This window comes from Benincasa hispida, chromosome 9, assembly GCF_027475165.1.
Source record: "Benincasa hispida cultivar pf3 chromosome 9, pf3_genome.v1.1, whole genome shotgun sequence".
NCBI lineage: Eukaryota > Viridiplantae > Streptophyta > Magnoliopsida > Cucurbitales > Cucurbitaceae > Benincasa > Benincasa hispida.
The window spans coordinates 56686131-56707450 of record NC_143486.1 but is presented as its reverse complement, the minus strand read 5'-3'; the positions used below and the strand labels follow the sequence as shown (position 1 = coordinate 56707450).

Here is a 21320-nt window from a genome sequence, read left to right as displayed (position 1 = left end):
CTATCTACAAGTTTTAGGATATAAAACCCAACACACAGAATATTAGAACAGTAACAAACAATCAAATAATAAAGACATCAAAGTTTAGAAATCCAGTTCGGTGAAATACCACCTACGTCTGAAGGACAGTATGCCCAGGAAAGATAACTTCACTAATATTAATGTTAAGCAAATACAATCTTGTACTTATTTGTAACAACAACACGATTATAGTGAAACCGTAAAGCTTAATCACTTAAATGATCAACTAAGCTCCCCTTAGATGTGGGACTCCCTCTTATTTGAACTTAGGCTCCCTCCAAGTGTGTGAGTATTGGTGAAAGATTACTTAGACTCCTCCTAAGCATGAGACTTCCTCTAAAAGTGACTTAAGCTCCCCTTATGCAAGAAATTGCCTTTCACCAAGACTTTTATCTCTCTCTCAAATGAAGACCACTCCACTTGAGTACTTTGATCCCCCTAAGTTTGAGAATCTCTTCTCAAGATGTTACGAAGCAAATCAATAATAGTTGGAGTAAATCCCCAGACTTACAGCAACACGACCTTCAATTCTAAAAAATTGACACACTTGTGAAACTCTCATAAGACAACAACACTTGTTACTCTTATAGAAACGACCGACCCTCGAAGACCCAACAACATCTCCTTAAATATGCATGACGGAAACCCATTGAGCAACCTTAAATTCCATACAATCGCGTTCGAAAAAGGAAAGAGATCTACACAAGACGCAGACAAAATTTTGTAGATAAGGAAAATATATTTTGCATAATCAGCACTTTCAGAAACAACCATTAAATTAAAACAACAAATACAGAAACAATCTAAATAACAACTACCCACCTTAAATAAATATTGTCAATCCAAAATCTCTAACGGTCCTCTCTGTCTTTTGTGTGAAGTGTTGAGAAATCGTAAAAATGTACTGGACGAGTATGGAAATTACCAAAACATCCATTTTCTAGCATTCATCGCTCCATTCTTGTGAAATATTTAGGAGTGATATTAAAATTGTTAAAATGGCTTTTTTCATATTCAAAATTATCTCGAGACACATTTTAATAATTTAAAATCAATTTAATGTTTGATTTTACACTTTTGAACTCGATTTTCTCATACCATCAAAACTAGTTTTCAATAGTGAAGGACATGTTTAAAATGATTTTGAACAGGAAAAATGAGGTTAATACAATCTCAAGATCTTCTTACTCTCAAATGTCACTGATCTTCATTTTCATTTCTATACATTCTATAATGCCATGGAAGTTTCTCTGGGACAAATTTTGATGGGCATTCCTTTGGTAGGTGTTGGCATTGGATCTCTGATAAAATGGTCATCCAAAAGTAGCTTCCATGTGAATCGGGTGATCAAGTAATGGATGGTAACAAGAGTCTCAACCCTTGCAAACTCATTCCCTGGACAAATTCTCGGACCGCCGCCAAATCCAACGAAGCAATACGGCGGAATCGATGCTGGATTGTCGAACCTATTTGGGTCAAATTTCAATGGTTCTCTAAATATGGTGCCATCCAAATGAGTCACTGGTGATGCCCAAAATATCTGAAATCCCAATAGTGGTTGGATGAATATTTTTATTAGATAAACATGAAGTTTCATCTCAAATCGAATTGACAACGAGATGAATAACTCACTATATCCTCGACACTTTAAATAAAAAAGACAAAAATTTTACTTACTTGCCATCCTTTAGGAATAAGGTAACCACCAAATTCAATGTCATTCATAGCCTTTCTGAAGCCTCCAAATATAGGTGCTACCAACCTTAGGGTCTCTAATGCAACTCTCCATGTATACTTCATCTTGGCAAGATCTTCCCAAGTAAGCAACTCTCCACATTTCTTACTTCTTGCTATCTCTTCTTGTTCTGTAACCACACACCACAAGAAACCAAATATGGTTTAAAAAATTTCCACCTTGCATTGTATGCTGAGAATGGGTGAGTTTATTACTGCCTACAGTTCCTTTACAAATGAATATTTTGTTTAAACTGCTTTTTCTTCTTGGTAAAAATATTGAGTTTCTGTTTTGCATTCTCCCATACCAATTTGTAATGAATTCTAAAACATGAGTTTCCTTGGGTTTCTACTAATTACTAAAGGGAAGAAGAAAAAGAAAAACACCTTTTGATCCTTAAGTTTTGAGTTTGGTTTCTGTTCTAAGGATTTCAAAATATTATGTTTTTATCGATGAATTTTGAGCTTATTTTTTATTTGGTATATATGTTTCAAAATGTTATATTTTTTACTCTTGAGTTATGCGTTTAGTTTTCAATTAATATTTAGGTTTCAATATTTTAAATTTTTGTCCTTAGTAATTAATGCTACCTTTTAGTTTTTGGCTTGAACCTTCAAGTAACTAGTTTTAAATAATTATGATTTTTTAAAAAAATTAATGTTAATAATAATAGAAAATTAGTGAAATTACTTAATTCTTTTATATTAACTTACAGAAATTAACATCAAATGTCATGAGTATAAATCTTAAAACCTAAAGACCAAATAAAAACAAAACTCGAAAGGTAAAAATGAAACATTTTGAATCTATTGAGTGTATGAGATAATTAGGAGAATACCTTGAAGAACAGCTACATAAACAGTTGGATTATTAGCCAAAAACCTCATGATGAATGTAATGAGAACTGATGAAGTATCAAATCCAGCAACCATTACCAACATAATATTGTGCACAATTTCCTTCTCAGTCAATATTAGTTCATTTTCTTCATTTCCAATGCTTAGCAAACAAGTGATTAGATCTTGGTGTGAGGAACTTCTTTTTTCTTCTAATTCAACTCTCTTTTCATCCAACAGTTCCTTAATCATCTCTTGGATTCTCCTACTTGCACGTCGGCTTTGGTTGTACCTCGTGAACGGCAAGTTTATTGGGATCGACCATACGCCGCCTATCATTACTCGAAAGCATTCTATCATCCTTTCTCTTCTCATACCTTGCTCAAGACCAAAGAGAAGAGAACATACAATGTTGAAGGTGAGAGTCTTCATCAATGGCAATACCTATGCCCATAACAAACACCATGTCAATTTACAAAGCATCCTAATATGACATTCAACTTTCAACTTTTTACATTAAAAAAGAGAAAGAAAAAAGTATCTCATAAATGTAATAATACTTTTTTTTGTTGTTAGGGTAAAGTTTAATAAGACATTCAACTTCCAATTTTGTAGGCAGTGAGTCCTAATTTATGGAACAATTTTTAAACCTCTAAACTGTAAATAAGACTCATAAACCTTTTTATTAATTATTTCATAAGTTTTCCTCTCCTTTATTTCCACTACTAATAATTTTTCTTCTAATAAATTGCATACTCGTTTGTTCTTTCATCGCATCTATCTTTTTTCATAAAATAAAAAATTTCTACTTTAAACCAGTTTTATATAATTTGGATTATCAAATTATAAATTAAGTTGTTGTAGTATAGTGGTAAAGGATCCGTTTGACTTCCCAAGTCGCGTTTTTCTATTATTTATTTTTTAGAACATAGGAAGGATTAATATATGAATTACAATGTGACGTGTTTCAAAAATTATTTTGAGTGGTTATTAATTAGCTTATTTTCAAAATTAAATACTTCGAAAGGTAAATCAAATATACTCACAAACTAAAGCTCCATTTGTTCGTTGGTCTTGATTTTTTAAAATTAAGTCTATATATTTTTATCTTTAAATTTCTTTTTTTTTGTTGTCAACTAAAAAAAACGTAGCTTTAAAAACTTGTTTTTTGTTTTTAAAATTTCATCGAGAATTCAACCATTAAAATTAAGAAAGATGCAAAATGAGAAGAAAATATACTCCCTTTTCAAAAAGGAAAAACGAAAGATGGAAAACCGAAAACGGAAAACGAAAAACAAAAGGGTAAGTAGCCTCATTTTTACAGTTTCCGAATAATGCAAAAGAAAAGAGAAAAAGAAGGTACTCACAGTAACCTGTTGTTTGCCCTGCCAATGCATCTTGATATGTTTTCTAATTTCTTCATCCATTTTCCCCACATATTGCTTCAAACATTCCGGCTTCAAGAACGAAACCAACGCATTTCTCACACGCTTATGATCTTCTCCAATCAGTTCCAACAAATTGCATTCCCCCAAAATTGCCCTAAGAGACTCATTTTGCTGATTCGAAATTCCGCAATCGCCGCTGAAAATCAGCTTGTGCCCGCTCTGCCCTCCGACGAACACCGTCGGTTTTCCGAACAGAGTTAGCTTCGAGATCGCCCCATACTTTCTCATCCTCTGCTGCGCCCATTCTTCTGCGGTGTTGCTTCGCATGGCGCGGAGGAGACTCAGGCTTTGCCCTATGAATGGAAACCCTAGCGAACCTGGAGGAAGGTTTTTGGATGATTTTCTTCCTGTGAGAAGGAAGAGGAAGATGGGGATTAGAAGAGAGAAGGTTGTTATTAGGTAAATGATCATGGTTTTGCTTTCTGGAAAACAGGGGAAATTGTACATGCTTTCAAGTATTATTATATATTCCTCTCAACTCACAAGAGGTCATTTATGTTTTGGAGGAATCTCTTACGTCTAAGTGATAGGCATCTGTAGATTAAAGTGCCTTTGTAGATTTCAAGGATACTAGGTATGAAGTTAATGTCTATCTAGGCTACGGAGTTTAAAAATGAACACTTAATTTTTTTAGATTTAAAAAATAGTTTTAAATGGTCCTATGTTTTTAGACTGTTGGTTGACTAACGAAAAAAATGATGTGGCCTCTAGATGATGAGTTAGGTAGCCCATTTAGCAAAATTATTAATTTAATATTATTAGTGTAATGATATGGCCTACTTAGAGATGTCCATTTAACCTACTAGGCCCCGTCGAGAATGGGATAGAGAATCCCCAACCAGATGGGGAATGAGGGAGGGAGAGGGGAGAATTTTCCTTGTAGCTAGCCCCGTGTCACGATCATGCTTGTCCAAGGCTTATTACCTATGATTGCATGCCCATTTCAACCCCTTTTTATCATGCTTACATGTTATGTATTTTATTATGCAAGTTAGTTTACTTGAACTTTTCTTTGTAAGTGACCACCCACCACTTTGCATATGCAAGGGTGAGATTTAAAAAATTCTTATAATATACTATATGGGGAGTAAGATTAATCATCATACCTTAATATCCAAAGTTGTAAGCTATTAAGTTGTTGTTGTCCCTTTATTGCTTTATAGGCTTATAACCAACATTCTTTTCTCAAACATACTTTCAAACGTTTGCGAAAACCTTTTCCTCTAAACTCATTTTCTAAAACCATTTTCTCAAGAAACGGGACTAGAGGTTGCAAGAAACACCCTTTGTGCCACCATCTATTTGGATTTAGATTGGCTGGCATGTTCGTAGGTAGGAACAAGTGTCGCACAATCACTCTGAGACCCTTATGAGAGGGCGATAGTGATAATCGGTATTAGAGCCAAACAGGCTCACAATGTAAGAAAATAGTAGACATGTCGGTGATGAAGCAACTAAACAAGTACCATGTTTATAGACTGGTTGAGTTTGAAGAGCGGATGCTCTACCTAACAGAAGTCCCTAATAATCTTCATTTCTTAGAGACTCGATTGCAAGATATCTTTGAGAAAACCAATGAAATCGATGTGGTAGCTAACCGCCTAGATGGAATGCTCATCAAAGAATTGATGATGAGGGTCAGAGCCCTCGAGACGAGACGAAAGCTACGAAGAATGGTAGTTTTAAGCAAGGTAGCTCAACGGGCTCTATTTCCCATATGGAGGAGTGCATTGAAGAATTAGACAGCTCCCAAAAATTAATTCAGATGGTAACTAATCTATCTGAAGACTTTCGGTGGGCTGTCGATGTCACCAAGACCAAAATTGCAAATATGAGTGCATGAGTGAACCTCACCATCTGTGCCGTGGGAAACTAAGCCCCATCTGGGGTTACAATTCAGTTTAATAGAATAAAGATTCCATAGCCTAAATCCTTTTGTGAGGCTCAATATGCCAAATCCCTAGAGCACTTTATTTTTGACCTTGAGTAATACTTCAAGGCCATGAACACAATGATGGAAGAACCAAAATTCACGTTGGTGACCATACATGTAGCTGAAGATACCAAGTTATGGTGGAAATCACGATTTATAGATATTCAGGGAGGGCATTGTATGATTAATACCTGGGATAACTTGAAGAAGGAGCTCTGTTGACAATTCTTTCTAGAGAATGATGAGATTTTTTCATGGTGGAAACTTCGTAAGCTAAAACATACAAGCAACATCCAGGATTATGTGAAACAATTTGTAGGATTGATGTTGGACATGCGTGATGTTGAGTATAGAGATATGCCCTAGGATACATGTCTCATCAGCTTTAGTGAAAATAGGAGATTGTTGGGGTTTGTACCCTAAAGTCTTATAGTTAATTAATTATTTAATATAGTATTTAATTCAATTATTAAATATGCAATAATGAATTATCCATTAAAGTAAAAATTCAAGGTTATTTTGTGAAACTTAAATAGTACATAACCTAAAGGGTCTATAATATATGGATAATGTTAGGTGTCTTATCCTGGTAACACTACGAATACGACCCATTTTGTAACTGTTACAAACAATGTGATCCAAATTCATTTATGTGGAGATGTGTGAGTGGGGTATCTTATACAAAGAGTTTGTATAAGACTGGACCCCAAAATAATTAATCTCTCTTTGTAACACTGTTGATTGAAAAGATTAACATTTCACAAGATCATATATAACTCGATCTCAATCCTAAGTGAGTTATGAACTCCTGCCTATGAGGGCTCATCTTTTGATTTGTATGAGTAGGAGTGGCTTTAGTCGTCGATTCAATAATCTTACTATTTTGGGGACTTGACTGAGTGGGAGTTGGGCACGTAATTACACAAAATGGAATTTAGTCCTTCCCGCCTAAGGATAAGTAGATGAGTAGTTCTCTTAAGTGCTAATTCTAAGTCTTGAAAAATGGGGTCCCACCCTCTTACTAGCCCGAGAGGGACTTGATTTACGGTTGAACCATAAATAGATTGTTCATTAGAGAACAGTGGTCCTTAAGGAGTAAGAGGTAATTATAGGGATAAAACGATAATTTGACCCAGCTATATTTATGATCAACTTGTGTAGGATTGACTTACTTGTAATGGTTAAATCCATGGACATAAAATATTCTACAGTTTATAAGAGTACAATTACGTGTGCTCCATAGTTAATGAATGTTGATTAATTTAATTAAAGAGTTTAATTAATTAATCTCGGATCGTTGGAGCTTATATATACCATTAGGTTCTCCTACTAGCTCACAACGAGTAAAACAAGGACCAAAAGTTTTGAAGAATTTGAAATATTTAAATTGACTTAGGGAGTTTATGTTAATTATATATAATATAATCAATATAATGTATTTAGATACATTATAATATAAAATTTATTTTGAATGAAATTCAAAATTAAACTATATAATATGAGAGTATTAATATGTTTGAATAAGATTCAAATGATAAGTAATATGAATTAGATTCATATTAAAATGGCAAGTTAAAATCAATGTGAATGAGATTCATATTAAAGGTATAGATTATGAGAGAGAAGTGTATTTGATGATTCAATTATATGTTTAATTAAATATAAAATACTTAAGTAAATACATTAATTAATAAATTTAATTATCAATTAATTAATAATTAAATTTAAATAAATCTATTTAATTTAAATTAAATAATAAATTAACTCCCTTGCAGTTGTAGGGGAGTGGGGAGATTATGCAGAGTGGGGAATTACTTCCAGTTTCTCCTTGAATTTGTAGAAGGTCTGCAATATAAGTTGGTTGGTTTTTTTCTAAACTATACGTGAAACAAGAAGAAAACCTCTCCTCTCTCTCAAGCATTGAGTTCTCTCTAAACTTATAGAGAAAATTCTCTGCAAAATAAACTCCTATATTCTCTTTCAACAAGGTTTCCACAAATCGATCATTGCCAGAGAATAACAAGGAAGATAAAGTGGAGGTGTCCAACGTGTAGAGAAGAAAAAATTGTTGTACTATTCTATAGTGTGAAGACTTGAAGAAGACTGAAGAACAATTCTTCAAAGGTAATATTTCTCAATCCAATTGTATGCTTAACCTTGTAATTTAACAACATGTGATGTTTTGTATTTAATTCTATAAAATTTCTTTTTCCAATAAAAAAACAAAAGTGATAAAACACTTCCGCTACGGGATTCAATCCCTTCACGGGATATGTCTGAGAAAGACAAAGTTTTCTGTTTTGTTAAAGGATTGAAATCATGGGCAATGACTAAAATGCCTACCATTGTTTAGACCAACATCAAACAGTTGAATGGGTTAAGAATGATCTTAGGCCTCCAGTTAAAGAGGGGCCTTGCGCATGACGAACCCACATTCATGGGTATCCCTATTGAAACAGTAGAAACCATGGAAGAGAATGTCCCCGAAGACATTCTATGTGTCTTGGAAAAGTATCGAGATGTTATGTCGGATAGCTTACCTAAGTCCTTACCTCCAAGGTGGGGGTTTGACCATGAAATCAAACTGTTACCAAGGGCAAAGCCACATGCGAAGATTACCTATTGTATGGCGCCACCTGAATTAGTAGAACTCCAGAAGCAACTTTGATGAGTTGTTGAGTGCAGGGTTCATTCGACCAGGAAAAGCTTATTATGGAGCTCTAGTGTTGTTCCAAAAGAAGAAAGACGGAAGCCTTCAACTATGCATCGAATATCGAACCTTGAATAATCTCATAATTTGGAACAAAAACCCTCTACCTATCATCATAGATTTATTTGACTGCCTTTATAGCGCCAAGTATTTCTCAAAGTTAGATCTTTGATCAGGGTATTATCAGGTGCGAATCACCAAATATGGGACATTTTAGTTCCTAGTATGCCTTTTGGTCTTACTAATGCGCTGGCAACCTTCTACACACTAATGAATCAGGTGTTCCACGAGTACCTCAACAAATTCGTTGTAGTGTACCTAAACGACATTGTGGTTTATAGTAAGATTATTGAAAACCACCAACATCATCTTCAATTGGTCTTTGAGAAATTAAAGAAGAATCAATTGTTTGTGAAGAGAGAGAAATGCTCATTTTTTTAGGAGCGCATAAACTTCCTTGGCCATATGATTGAGTGTGGCTGAATCGACATGGAAGAAGGCAAGACTGCTACCATATGAGACTGGAAGGTGTCGACTTCCATGAAAAAGTTACATTCCTTTCTTGGACTAACCAATTACTATAGACGATTTGTAGAGGGAGTCTAAAAAAGGCCAGGGCCCTCGACAGAATTGTTATAAAGGATAATCAATAGGGTTGGAGCCTAGAGTGTCAAGTGACTTTTGAAGACTTGAAGAAAGTCATGATGGAGGGCCCAGTCCTCGGAATTTCTAATCTAACTAAATCCTTCAAAGTCGATATTGTTGGGATTTGTGCCCTAAAGCCTCGTAATTAATTAGTTTATTAATTTAACTATTAATTATACAATATTTATTTATCTATTAACTAGAAAAATCCAAGGTTATTACATGTAGTCTTGAATAGTATGTAGTTGACATATGGGTGGATCACGATCAAGAAATAACCTAAAGGTCTATAGTATATAGATGTGCGTCTTATCCTTGTGACACTATGGATAGATCCACTTTATAATAGCTAAAACTGTTTGGTTCAAACCGTTCATGTGGAGGTATCCTATACAAAAAGTTTGTAGAAGACTAGACCGTGAAATATTTAGTTTGTCTTTGTAAATCCGTTAATTGATGAGATTAATATTTCATAGGATGAACATGTGCGACTCGATCTTAATCCTGAGTGATTTATGAACTCCTATCTGTGAGGTTAGTCCTTTGATTTGCAAGGGTGAGAGTAGCTCAAGTTGCTACGGGATTCAATCTCTTCACGTGATATGTCCGAGAAGGACAAATTTTTCTGTTTTGTCTAAAATGACTACCGTTGTTCAGACCAACATCAAACAGTTGAATGGGTTAAGAATGATCTTAGGCCTCCAATTAAAGAGGGGCCTTGTGCATGACAAACCCACATTCATGGATATCCCAACTATAATTGTAAACAATAATTATATTGATAATATCCATGGACACAACTTGTCCTATAGTGCATAAGAGTTCAAACATGGGTTTTTAGTGGTGTGCCCTGTTGTTAATGAATGAAGGTTAATTCAATTAAAGAGTTTAATTAATTATTCTTGGATCATTAAAACTTATAATTTGTAGGTCCATAAGGTCCCCTTTCTAGATCACTATAGACCAACAAGGATCAAATATATTAGTCGTGCCTTCACCTTCCTCAACTCTCACATGCGCTCACTAACCTCTATTCACTAGGGCTATCGCGCACCTCACAAGACCTCCAATGCATGTTTCCCACACTTAGCTAAATTTTGCCGCCCCTTAACCAAGCTTACTATATTTTTAAGTTTAGCCCTCAAAAGTCTTGTGCTCAATACTTAAGGTACTTTCCACCTCTTTTAATCAACCTCAAACTACTTCTTATGCCAAGTCTTTTTTAATCTTATCTAATCAAGCTTGGCTTGGGTTCCCTTTAGTAAAACTCGAGGGTTTACAATTACTACCCCCCTTAAAAGAATCTCGTCCTTGAAAGTCGATGAATACTTATGCACACAAACAAAACATCAAAGTTTTATTTATAAATAAGATTTTTGATTTTTCTGACACCTTGGGCATCCAGATTCCTTAATGGATTCCGACGTGTTTACTCCTGGGTTAATGATTTGGTGTCCCAAATCAATGTCTAAGTAAGGGTTATTAATTTCGATGTTTCCTCTATTTCCCCTAGAGTCAGTGCTGAAAGTAGCATCACTTGTTCTGGATTCTTGTTGCCACCAGGGTCTGCCACACTAATACATATCTCTACATTGAAAGTCATTTTTAGGTTATATACTTTAGCTAACTCCTTCTATTGTTCTTAGGGTTTCCTATAACCCTATTCCCAAAGCCTGTTATGAGCTAGCCAAAATCTGCATATATATATTATTCCTAAGGTTTTTCTAGAACCTTATGCTCTGATACCAACTTGTCACAGAAACAAAGTTTGAAAGAAAGCATGATGGTGGCGAAAAGTGTCCCCTAACTCTTAAAGAAAGACATGATAACGTTTATCCATTCCCTGATTCTATTGGAGAAATAAATCATTGAACTGTTAGAGTGTAAGCGATCGGAGCAATTAGGGAAAGACAACGACCCCAACTACTGCAAATATCACTGAGTCGTTAGTCACCCAGTTAAAAAAAATTTTGTGCTGAAAGAGCTAATCCTAAAGTTAGCTTGTGAAAAGAAGATTGAGCTAGAGCTGGATGAAGTGGCTCAGACTAACCACGTTGCAGTTGTGGCAACTTCAAGTGTTCAAACACTATCTGCGTCTTATGATGAAAGAGAAAGCTTGATCTAGTTTGGGACCTTAGAGCCTATAGTTGTTCGATTCCAACAAGAGATTTTAACGACAAACTCCCAAAGAAAGATGAGTCTGTTGAAGATAACGAAAAAGGATGGATCCTTGTGACTCGTCGAAAGAGAGAAAATTCGAATTCCACCTAAAAGAAGTTATTCTTCCATCAAAATTATAGAAGAGGAAATAAGGTCAAGAGACAAAGAAAAAAAGAGGACATGGAAGCCTAAGCCTAGTAAAGAAGGAGACGAAGAATTCCCTCAACTTCAGCGGCCAATGACTTTAGTTGAATTCTTCCTAGGAAACTTCCTCGATAATCGTCTAGAGGAAATATTAGAAGTTATTGCATGTCATGTTGTCAGCATAACGAAAGTAAAAAGTGAACATATAACTGTTGAAAAAGTCGATGATTCAAAAGAAACTGAGCAAAGAGCTTCTGTCTTTGATCGTATCAAGCCTTCAACTACTCGATCTTTAGTCTTCCAAAGATTGAGTATGGCCACAATGGAAAAAAGATAACCAATGCTCAACGTCTGCTTCCACTTGAACTTCAGCCTTCATAAGACTAAGTATCTCCATGCCAAAGAAAGATCAGCCTTCAGCTTCTGCTTTTAATTATCTCAAGATGACAAGCGATCAACATAAAAGAAAGATGGAAACGCCGAAGGCAAAACCATTTCATGAAGAAAACAATGGTGAAAAGATTCACAGTCGTATCCTTTCACATATGAAGAGGAAATTATTTATTGATATAAATGCAGAAGATTCCTTGATGGTGAAGCCAAAACTCATCATACTGATGAATCCTACAAATGATGATGACGATTAAAGTTATGATGAAATAAGAGCTTCTGAAGTTTAAATGTAGAAGTTCCTTATCACAAGAGCCTAAACTACATGTTGCTCCTGCCCCCCATGAGCTTAAAAGGTGAATGGTAAAAAAAAAACATTTTTTTTAACTATGTTATGACTTGATCCTTGTCATTGTAAAAGGTATGTAGGCAACTTGAAAGAAACTTTAAATTCAATCCAGACAAAAAGATAAAAAAAAAAAAAAAATTCCTCCTGAACTACGCCATGATGTGATCCCTTTCTTCAATGATACGCAAGCAACTAAAAGAAATTTAAGTTCAGCCCATAAAAAAGAAGTGGCATAATCATCCTACATGTGGTGCTACAAAAAAAATGATGTTGTTCATCTCTACTTGCCCCACAACAAATTGAAGATGTTCATCTCTACTGAAGGTAACACAACAAATTGAAAATGATCATCCCTACTGGGGGATGGCAATCGTTTCTTTCGAATATCTGTTTCCAATTTCCAATCAACAACGGGGAGATCTATAGGACATACATGAACACATACTTCACAAACAATGCATTTATCAAATTCAAAATGGATTCGACCGCGGAAACGCTCCGATGCGATTAATTTTTCGTAAGGATATTGAATAGTTACAGGCAAACGATTTACAACACAACAAATTGAAGATGTTCATTCCTACTGGGGCAATACAAAAAATTGAAGAAGCATGTTGTCTGCACAATACTACATAGGTTGGATGTGTACAATAAGGTTATCTTTAGAAAATTCAATCATCTTTTCGTTCACTCAAATAAAGAAGCAATGTTGGACGTTCCTTACTTCAAGTTCGAAGCATCACTCATCTATAGTTCAACTCTTCATCTTCAGCTATAAATGTTCTTCAAGATCAAGTTTAGAAGTTTTGTCGATGCTTCTTTAAATTCAAGTTCAGAGAATTCGCCGATGCGTTTTAAAATTCAAGTTTGAAGGATTTGTCAATGCTACATCAAATTTAAAGCTCAGAGACTTTGTTGTTGCTTCTTCATCTTCAAGTTTAAGGCATCCTTTACCTTCAATACTGGGGCTTTCCTCTGAAGTGGCATTTCATCTTCAAAGTCTGGTATGGCTCGTTTCATTTCACTTGCTCAAGATTGGAGACTTCGACGATGCATCTTCAAAATCAAGCCTGAAAGATGCGCAGATGCTTCTTCAAATTCAAGTTCGAAAGATTTGTCAATGCTTCATCGAATTTAAGATCAAATGTTTCGTCGATGCTCCTCCATCTTCAAGCTCAGATGTTTCATCGATTCTCCTCCATCTTCAAGTTTAGAGGTTTTGTCAATGCTCCTCTAACTCCACGAAATAAGTTTCTTTGGAAATCTCATGTGAACAATGATTACCTAACAAACCTTATCATTAACCGTGAAACGTGTTTTGAAGAGAACTTTTCTTTGTGGGTGTCTCTTAATCTTTGGTGTAAGGAGGATTTTTTTAATGATGCACGATAGTTGATTGCCATCATTAACTTATAAAAAGTTGGCTTTTTCATCTAAATCTTGGTATTCTTGATCGGAATCTTCCTTTTTTGGATGGTTAGAGTTCTCCTTTGAGGATACTCGTTGGAGAGCTGTCCTTGTTGACTACACCTCAACTTTCCTAGTGTGGGTCTGTTATTAGGGTTAGATGTTTTTTTATGAGAAGTACCTTCATTTGTCTTACTTGAGGAGGCTCTTTTGTTTCTGTAGTCCTCTCTTCTTGTGGATGAGTTCCTATCTTGGGAAGTTGAGGCCTTATTGAAGTCAAGATTGCTCTTCTTGCAGGAAATTTGTTGTTTATCCCACGCGTTTTTTTTTTTGGAAACTCTTTGTCGGTTTGGGGTTGTCGTCTTCTTCTTCAACCTTGGTAGCTAAAGAAATGGTGTCAGCAAGATAAGCAATGAGATGTAATTAACTACCCTTTTGATGTCTTCTCTTAAGCCAAAAATGGATCTTGCTAATTGTTATTGTTCATTCTCAGGTAGATTGTTTTTTGCTCCTAACCAGTGGAATTCCTTGATGTACTCAACAAGAAAGATCTCCTTATCGACATTGTCAATATTTACTATACAACACTTGTTGATAGTTCATAGGGAAGAATTGCTTCTTCATTAGTTGTAGCATCTTGGGCCAACTACGAATAGGTGGCTTACTGTAATATCTACGATTGCCTTCTTGGCAGTGTTGGTGTAGGTAAAAAAATCCACGTTTTAAACCCAATCTAGGAATCTTTCAATGTCTATTCGTCTGTTAAATGGGGGAAGATCCATTTTAATCTTCTAATTCGGCAAGTCTTGGACTTCTTGGTCTCGAAAAGGTCTTCTTGGAGTTCTTGGATGTGTTTCTTGGATCATTTCTACTTCTTCTTCAGAGGAATACGAGTGATCTCCCATAAACAAGGCAGAGCTAAGTCATTTGATGTCTCTTGTCTTCGTTGTTGAGAGAAATCTTGCAAAGTATATCTCCTCACGATAGAATATTTGTGCAAGGGTTGATTATTGGCAGTGAGTGTTGAGACTTAGCTTGTTGAGTGAGATTCTCAATGGCCTTCGTAAGTGCAGAGATTTGCTTGTTGATGTTGATGATGGCAAGTTCAACATCACTGATTCAGCTTTCAGTGTTGGAGGAAGCTTCCACAACCATGGTGGATGAAGGAGCTTAGATCCAATTTGAAAAATTTTCACATCATAATGTGAACTTATAACTCTTTTACAAACTCTTTTATAAGCACAATGTGGGTTCACAATGAGTTATATATATATATATATATATTAATTATATACAATTTTTATTTGATATATACTTATTTATTAAGTTGAGATTAAAAGATGTTGTAATAATTAAATTTTAAGTTTTAGAAATGATGAAAATTAAATATTTTAATCTTATTTTTGTCACATATGAGTGAGATATTTAACTATTAAGTAAAAAAAAAATTTATGGTAGTGATTTAAGTTAAATATCTTTTTTTTTAAAAAAATCCAAACATGAAATTTTTTTTATGGGGATGGAGAATGAGATAGGTAGTGGGGACACAGATGGAAAAGTCATCCTTAGCACTACCCCGCCCTCGTGGACATCTCTAGATCTTTTTATCCTTTCCATATTCTCCATCTTCTATTTCAACCTTTTTGTACAAACCTTCCACCTCTCTTGTCATGACTTTTCTATTGTGACTGTCGCCAATCAATGAAGAATGAGGACCATCATTATCAGGTGAAGGACTGTCACACCCCGTTCCAGATTACCCTCTTAACCTGGATGGAGTGGTGACTACAGCAGTCACCAACCCTCTTGCTGGCACTTACTGCCTATCTAACCTGCAAATTTACTCAAACCTTGAATACGTATATTTCATCAATATACTAAACAAATTAACTCAGAACTTAACTCATTTACATTACAGGTTTCGTAGCATTGTTCATACATGAATATTACAACTTAGTGAGCCACATCTAGAATACTAGTCCCTATCTAACTGACACATGTGTACTAACTAATACAGGTCTTCAATTAAGCTTCCTTCAACTTGACTCTTTGAGTGGCAGAGCAGCAACAGAGAAGTCTTTTGGGAACTGACCGCTACCTGAAAGAAAAACATTTGAAAACATGAGCTAGAAGCCTAGTGAGTGATTAACATTTAAAGCATAACGTTCATACATAAATTTGATATTAAATCTGAAAGCTTTAACTAAAAACATAAACTTGGCAACTATTATTCATGTCATCATCAACATCATATAGCACTATTTTATGCTTTGCTGGAGTATACCTTAGTCTATTAGTCTAGAGTGACCTCTTGCTCACTGTTTATCATTCTTTATTGCATTACTACTTAACTAGGAAGGAACCCTTTTGTTCTCTTCCTAAAAACATAATTTGCAACCTTAGTTGAGAGAGAACCTTTACTCAATTCTTCAACGTCAATCCATAGTTAGTGTGGAGTGATCTCTACACTACCAATAACAAATTTTCTTACATTCGTGTGATTCTAGTTTAAGTACCGTCATACCTTAGGTACTACTACTCAAATACCTTCTCCGTGTCCTTCAATATCGAGCTGCTCGGATACCTTCTTCGTGTCCTTCAGTATCGAGCTATTCAAATATAAGATCAAGCTTCAGTACCTTCTCATCTAGTTCTTCAGTATTGAGCTATTCAAATCTAGGACTAAGCTTCAGTACCTTCTCATCTAGTCCTTCAGTATGAGCTATTCAAATCTCAGACTGAGCTTTAGAACCTTCTTATCTAGTCCTTCAGTACTGAGCTACTCATACTGAACTTGCATATTCTTATCTCTTAATGACTTAGTTTCCCAAAAGCATTTTATACTAACACATCCTCTTATTCATTGAAAAGCATAGCATAAACATAACATTAATATGAGATGCGTTGCCCGGTAACTATTTTGAGAATATTTGTCATAAATAGCTTTCAGTAAACATGCATTGCTAGACATTCATAAGCATTAACAAGTTACTTAAAACATTTAAAGAATTTAGAGTCACTCATAGCTCGTCGGGGCTCTTAACTGTTTATATGCCTCTCCTAGCTCCTCTTGGTCTGAAAGGACATAATTCCCATTTAGATTCCTTAGAATTCTCGTCAAAATGCTTGAGATAGTTTACGTACTAATGAAACTTCATCAACAAAAATCAGCATTACTAACGAGATGATCATCATGAGCGAGATCACCCTCATGAGCGAGATTTACCACTTCTAGCGAGATTTGCCACTTTTCAACGAGATTTTCATCCTTAGCGAGATCCGCCTCTTCCTTATCTTGCTCTCGTTCTCGCTCATTTTTTTATCTCGCTCTCACTCACTATGGTGAGCTGCTTGCTTAATCTTCCCAAGCAGCTGCCTGCTTACGCACCGATTTTCTGTTTCAACTTCAAAAATTCATAACTTAAAATCTAGAACTCTTTTTAAGAAATTTCCTTCTATAAACTTGTTTAGAATTGAGTTACTTTCTTACCTTAAACTCTCAGCCTCAAATTCCTTGTAATTTAGCTTGGAGCTTCCAATCTTCACTCCGAGCTCTGATTAATCCGAGAATCTGTCCCTTCTGAAAATTCTTCACTTTTTATTATTCTCCGTATGAGATCTTTCTCCGAAAAAACAATATCAAAAACTAGATTATTCCAGCTTTCAAACGGCACCGATCACTTAATTTTCTCAAGTCATTTGCCAAAACCGAGCTTCTAAAATTCCTCTCCCTTTTATACTTCCTGCCGCCTCCCTTGTTCAATGGTCAAACCACCACCTCATCCAGCACTTAGTGCTTCCGGCCAATTCTAATTAGTGAGTTTCTTCAATTAATTTGTTTTTCCTTCCCTTCCTTCATAACCCACATTAAGCCTTCGCCTCATAGCATAACTTTAGCGTGCATCGGGTTTCAACACCTTACGCACATCGCATACTCCATCGTTTAGCGCCTAGCGCCTATCGTCTAGTGCCCAATGCCAATTGTCTAACGTCTAACACCTATCGTCTAGCACTTATCATGCAGCTCATCGTCTAGTGTTGATGCCGATCGTGCAGTGCCACTTACGCTATCGTCCAACGCATAGCGCTATCGTTTAGCGCGATCCTTCGTATCGTCTAGCGTCGGGCTTTACCGCTCGATCGCCTATCGCATCGTTGAGCTCTGTGCAATTACTACACGATCGCTTACCTCATCGTGTAGTGTCATTTACTTACTAGACGATTGCATACCCAATCGTATAGCGCCGCTCATCTGTTACACTATCGTCTAGTGCCTTTGCTTACACACACTTGAGGCTACCGCAAGCCTTATCAACACAACATGCCTTTCAACCCATGCATTCATCCTTAGTACCAATGCATGGTTTATCCTTGCCTTTAACACTTAACCTCTACAAGCCTTGGTTGCTACATATGCAACCCCATACGTCCACACTTCTCCATCAATGCATGCCTACACTTTGCTTCCATACTTAGCCAATTTTCACTTGTTATATTATCTAAAACTCACCCTTGACTAAGTATTTCCAACACTTAGAATTTTCTTCCCCCATCTACCTACTTTCTTTACCTCCTTTCATAATTTTACTTAACACGCTTGTTACTCACTTATGTAGGAAAAATGGAGTACAGGGTTTACAAGAACGATGGAGAAGCCACGTCTTTGTCCTGATCCCAAGTTTCCTTCGTTCTTGAGCTTTGATTTGAAAAAAAGAGGAGGAAAACACTTTTAGTTCAAGTGTAATGGAGTTGAAAAACATAAGCAATAAAGTCACATTTACCAATTCATAATAAAAATTGATATAATTCTAATAGGATTCCATCGATAGTTCAATTGTAATAGATCTGAATCGCAAACGTAATTGGATTATCTTTTATCATGTTTACTTAGAATTACGAATCTATCATATTTATTTTTATATTAACGTTTAACCCTAACAATAACTGTAACAATAATAGTAATGGTGAAGGTAAATATGACAGATTCATAATTCTTATACTATTACAATAACAATATATATAACTATAACGATATACTAGGACCCACATATTTTTTTAAGTATAATCAAATTGAGCACCATCTGTTCCTCAATCAGATTATGCATTTTGATTACCAATTTGGAGGTGAGTCCCAAAGTTTATTACGATTACAGAACACAAGTAAAGGTTATTGGGGACAATATTACACGTGTTCTATTAGTTTTGGAAGGCAGTAATTGGTTTAGATTTGTTAGCTCTCTTCTAACTAAGCTTGTTTAGATTTAGTTAGATTACACCTACTTTGCTACTCATGAATTATGAGGAGGTTTTCTCACATAATTGCTTCAACAATTTTTCTCTATTCCGTTTCATGTACAAATAAAGCCCATTTGAGACATCAAATGCGATCATTAAATGCCTAACACAATGTATTTTGTCAAAACAATTTTTGAAATGAAACCAGAGGCCATGGGTGGAAGGTGATAAGGAAAAGGAGAGGGAGGCCACGTCATTAAAAAGAATAAAATTAAATCAATAATTTTTTTTTTGCCAAAATCACCTACCTAAATAATATGACTATATCATCTTTCTCTTAGTCAACTAATGGTTCAAGAAGCCTCAGAGATCATATTTCAAAATTCGAGTACTAAAGTGTTTGTTTTAAAATTTTAAGAATCATATAGATATTGACTTCAAACCTCAATGACCAATAGTACATTTTTCCCTAGATTCAATTATTTCTTTGGGAGAAAATATACTAGCTATCTTGAAATTATGCAAATGAGTCATCTAACCCAAATTTGGTAGTGCTTTTTATAATTTAGAAACAAGATGCTGAATGATTTATTGAACATTTCGGCTACAAAAATTAAAACGTCAGCAAACATGACTCTAAATATCTACTAATTGGCATAAACTTCTGTTGGACCGGTATGATAATTTTATAGGGGTGAATAGAGTTTAATAAAATCAATTAAAATTTTTTCTCTAGTGTGTGGACCCAATTAAGCAAATTAATATACTTTTGGCTATCAAATAATTAAAACAATAATTTCATGCAAAATAATTCAATAAAAAAATTAAGATATTAAAATTAACACTTTAAGTACCTTATTTAATTTTCATAATAAGATTGGTAAAATAAATATGCAAAGATAATTTCAACCAACCTAAATAGACAAATGTGAGCAATTAATTTCAAGTATAGATTGTAACAATTAATTTCAAGGATAAATTGTAACAATTAATTTCATGCCAATAAAAAATAATTAATAAAATAATTACAAAAATAAATAAAAGATGAATAGAGAAATTGACACCATGATTTTATAGTGGTTTGGTATAACCGGCTTACATCCACTTTCCAAGCTTCTCTTGGGTTTATCACTACAAATTTGACTCTTTCCACGGCTTAGAGTCAACTGGTACAACGTTCTTTTTTTTGGGAGTAAGAACAAATCCAATCTTTTTCAAGGTTGAGGATCAAACCGTTACAATGGTTTTTTTTTTCGGGATCAAGAGCAACCCTTACAATAGTTTAGAGAAATAAATAGCACACTCGACAAACTCTCTAAAAGAGCGGATTTACAAATTTAGCACTCTATGAATCAATCCTCACAACATAAAATATCTCTCTCAATAAGAAGAGGAAAAGAAAAAAATTGAAGCTTGGAGAGAGAGAAGACAACAATCGTGGCCTAATGAGTTATGGAGGATTGAAAATAATAAAGATTGTTGTGATTTGGAAAAGAATATGAGTTTAAATAGAGAGAAAAAATTGTTGAAAACCACACTTTATTTGGACCATTGGATATTGGAAAAGAAAAATTAGTGGTGGAGATTTTACACTTAACTAGCCGTTAAACACAAACAAAATATAATATAATAAAATATATTTTTTAAAATCGACTGTTAGACACAAACATAAGATAATGTTAAATTCAATTTCTTTTTAAAATCAATCCAAAAATCAAAAGTCAACCATGTGTCACTCCCCTATTTATCCAAGTGGCACATTCCAATCAGTCCATTTTGATTAGAAAAATTTTGCCACATCATCAGTTCGAGATTTTTATGTTAAGTTGTTTCAACCATATCTTCTTTGTTTGAACTCCAATTTGAGTGATTCAAATTTCATTGGAATAACTGTTTCAAACTCTATGCAATAGACACTTCAAAACACTCAAATTGTTAATGAATAAAAGTAAGTTTGTTATCATTAAAAAATTTGTTAATTAATTAATTTGAGATTAAAAGTCAAAATGCCAACAACTTTCTCTTCAAAGGTCAAAAGTTCAATCTCTCACCTTCATTCTCGTCTTAGTTGTACTCAACCAAAAATATATATATACATACACACACAATACATCACATGAGATTTTGAAAATCAACTTTCAACCGAAACACTCCTCTCAGAATTCATCTCAAACTCATTCATTTTCTTTTTATATAAATATATGTGCTGCATTTTACATTTTTTCTTTGATCCTTACTTTTGAGAATTGTTATTGATTGAAAAAATGTTTGACAAATGACAACCACCATGATGACAAAAGAAAAAAC

The 21320-nt window shown here is 34.7% G+C and overlaps 1 pseudogene across 1 annotated transcript; it reads right to left on the bottom strand.

Moving 5' to 3' along the window:
• Positions 1 to 1088: 1088 nt before the first annotated feature.
• Positions 1089 to 5063, bottom strand: LOC120086515 (cytochrome P450 716B1-like; annotated as a pseudogene). The gene is made up of 4 exons (XR_016531798.1): positions 3960 to 5063; positions 2595 to 3036; positions 1699 to 1886; positions 1089 to 1561 (listed from the first exon to the last, which is right to left on the bottom strand). The product of XR_016531798.1 is annotated as a cytochrome P450 716B1-like (transcript).
• Positions 5064 to 21320: the final 16257 nt, after the last annotated feature.